Source organism: Haplochromis burtoni, unplaced genomic scaffold (genome assembly GCF_018398535.1).
Source record: "Haplochromis burtoni strain Fernald_Lab_line unplaced genomic scaffold, NCSU_Asbu1 Contig_2571, whole genome shotgun sequence".
Taxonomy (NCBI): Eukaryota; Metazoa; Chordata; class Actinopteri; order Cichliformes; family Cichlidae; genus Haplochromis; species Haplochromis burtoni.
In genome coordinates this window covers 8,060-11,452 of record NW_024584932.1, presented here as the reverse complement: position 1 = coordinate 11,452, position 3,393 = coordinate 8,060, and the positions used below count along the sequence as shown (strand labels likewise).

Genomic DNA, 3,393 nt, shown 5'->3' with positions numbered 1-3,393 from the left:
CTTATAGTTATAGAATATTCACAACATACTTCATACCGTGTACATTATAACATTCCATAATAGACCCATTTCTGTAATATACTTACATATCTATATTATTGCTAATATTTATTGTAATATATCTATATCACTAAAGCACTTCTGGATGGATGCAAACTGCATTTCGTTGCCCTGTACCTGTGCATGTGCAATGACAATAAAGTTGAATTCTATTGTATTCTATTCTATTCTATTCTATTTATTCTGTAATATGTTGCATACAACATGCTTTTCATTTTAAATAAATGTTCTTAATTCCAAACCAGTCCCTTGTTTTTTTGTTTGTTTTTTGTTAAATTGTATGACTAAAGCTGTTACCTGTAAATTTAAATCATGTTTTTATTAAGTACTCGGTATTGGCGAGTACTGAAATGCAAGTACTCGTTTTCCAAAAAATTGGTATCGGTGCATCCCTATAACCTGCATGTGACCCGTGATGAGACCCGTCCTGGTTTTCTTCAAAGTCAGAATTGATAAAATAACCCAAAGAAAAACTAAACTTTCTTTATCAACATAGGAGACACTAAAAATGTCTCTTTCAGAACATCAGTGCAGGTTAAAAAGTGTAAATGTCAGAATAATTTATGTCACAAAGATGAAGTTAAAGACTTGATGAACTAAACTTTAAATCTTCAGATCAAATCATGTGAAATATTTCTGTGACCAAGAATGTAGCTGAGCAATCTGCATACATACATATATCAGTACTGCAGTTTACTAAAATATTCTCATTTAATAACTACTTCCCAGTTTGAATATTTACAGGAGAGTTTCTTCATCACAGATCTGACTCACAGTATCAACTGTTTTGTGTTCCACATGTTCTTCTGTGCGAGCTCGTCAGGATGGACACAAGACTGATGTTTTGAGTTAAACCCACATAAACATTACTGTTAGAGATTAGTTATGATAGTTTAAGTTGTATCAGGAGCCCAGCATGAGCAGAGGTCTCTTTTTTTTCCTCTTGTACTTTCCCATTGTAGTGTATATTTCAGTGTTTTTTTCTGTGACGCTACTGATCTCCGACCTGTATCCCCATGTGATGTCTGTTGTGCGTATTTCACTGCAGGGCAACCTGCACGTGGCGAATAAAGCCTTGGTTGACTGATTGATTGATTGTTTACAGCAAAATGAGAGAAACTCACTTCACTAAACCTCTTAACACAAGAAAAAGACCAGAGTCTGTCAGGAGGATGATCACATCTTATTTTCAGTGTTTTCATATTTTGGTAGTGTTTTATGATGGTGTCAAACTGTTAAACATTAGTAAGGTATTACTAAGTTTACGATATAAAACGTCCAAAACAAATTAAAGATGAAATTTTCAAATATTTGAAGAATGGATCATTTTTTGTGTCATTGTTAAATGTGAACATTCATTGTGTTTATCTGTGTATTTACATGTGTATTATTTAATTGTATGATTGATGATGGTCGTCCTCCAGATGTCTGATGTGTGATGAATCAAAGGTGCATATTTTATTGTGTTTTTCAGCTTTTGCTGGATGAAGATGAATTATTGTGTTTTAGTGTGAAGAGTCTGAGTTTAAAGGTCGTTTAAGAATGGAGTAAGTGTGTGTGTGTGTGTGTGTGTGTGTGTGTGTGTGTGTGTGTGTGTGTGTGTGTGTGTGTGTGTGTGTGTGTGTGTGTGTGTGTGTCCTCAGTGAACTGTATCAGTCTCTGCAGTATCTTCCAGCTGCAGCAGTCACTTCAGTTTCTGTTCAGTCTGACTGAGGGAGGTTTTTGTACGACTGTTTTTCACTGTGTGAACACATGCTGACTGTTGATAGTGAAACTCTGACAGTAATAAACTGCTGCATCTTCAGCCTGGACTCCACTGATGGTCAGAGTGAAGTCAGAGTTTGATCCACTGCCTGTAAAACGAGCTGGAATCCCTGATTGTCGAGTGCTAGCAGTAAATGAGCAGTTTAGGAACTCCTCCATCTTTCTGTTGGTACCAGGCTAAATAGTGAGTTGCTAAACATAAACATTCTGACTGGTCGTACACTTGATGCTCACAGATCCTCCCACAGCAGAGCTCACTGCTCCAGGCTGAGTCACTGTGATCTGTCCTCTGGACTCTGAGGACACAGAGACAAAAACATAAAGCAGCTTCATGGTTTTGTGGGCTTCATTTCAGAGGGACAGATGTTGATAGAGGAGAGGAGTTTGATTCTCTGGACTTTACCTGTGAAGCAGCAGCAGAGGAGAGTCCAGATGAGGACGCAGATCAAAGTCATGTTTTTGATGAGGAGGATTTCTGTGGCTTCTGTTGTGATGAAGGACAGCTGTCAGTCATCCAGTGTTCAACTCTCAGGACTATAAACTCTCCCAGAGCACTGGAGCATGGTGCTGCTGATGCAAAGTGCCTCTCTATGGAAATGACTTCTTTTTAAACAGAGCAAAAAAGCTGTCATTACTAATGCATACACATTATTATTGCAGCAATTAAAGTTTGAAGTGTTCTGTAAATTTTGTGCTGTTCCAAAAAAGCAATACAGAGGAAAAGCAATTAAAAGAAACTGATTAATACCTACTAAATGTATTTTTACATTTTAATTTCAATGTGAAACTAACTATCAGTATTTTTTTGTCACAGATTTATTCAGCCACACTTTGATTTGACTTTTTTAGCTGTTGCTTTGTTCACTGGAGTGGTGGAACCAGATTGGATGTTAACTGTAAAAACTTTTTCTCTCTTCTAAACATGAATCCTGTTCATCTTCAGTCTTCATTTTCTAAATATTAGATGTCTCACTGCAAACTAGAAATTTTGTTTTATGTATATATCAGGAAGCTTAATAAGGAGTAAAGTTCATCACAGTCACTTATCGTTCAGAGTCCTCCTGTTATCGAAAGTGCAGAACATAACAGGAGCTTATGGCACACCATGAACAGCAAGTGTTAATTAATATTGACATGATCTGTGCCACTTCATGGTGTATCACTGTGAGTAATGGGATCACATGTTTTTTTTTCCTTTCTTAAAGGATGGCCCAGTGTAAGGAAGTACTGAAGCATCTTTCTTTACTATTTAGAAAATTGAGCTTACTATTCAGCTGCAGTTCATAGAAGTACACAAATGGAGAAACTGTTCATGAAACAGGAGGATGAAGATGACAGACTTTACACTATCTTCATATCAAAACCATTGGAAAAATCTATATGACCAATAGTATAACTCTAGCTTGGTAGTCTATGATCTAAAACACAGTGATCATCAGTACCACTACTTTAGGTCTGACAAATAATTGTACACGCACATGTCCCAAAAAAGTATTAATCCAATTAAAAGTCTTAACATTTTCACGTGAGCTTTTGTCTCAGTTTCTTCGTCACAGGTGTGCCACAGTA

The 3,393-nt window shown here is 36.6% G+C and overlaps 1 pseudogene; it reads right to left on the bottom strand.

The window, feature by feature from the left end:
- Window positions 1-1,688: 1,688 nt before the first annotated feature.
- Window positions 1,689-2,424, bottom strand: LOC121813782 (annotated as a pseudogene).
- Window positions 2,425-3,393: the final 969 nt, after the last annotated feature.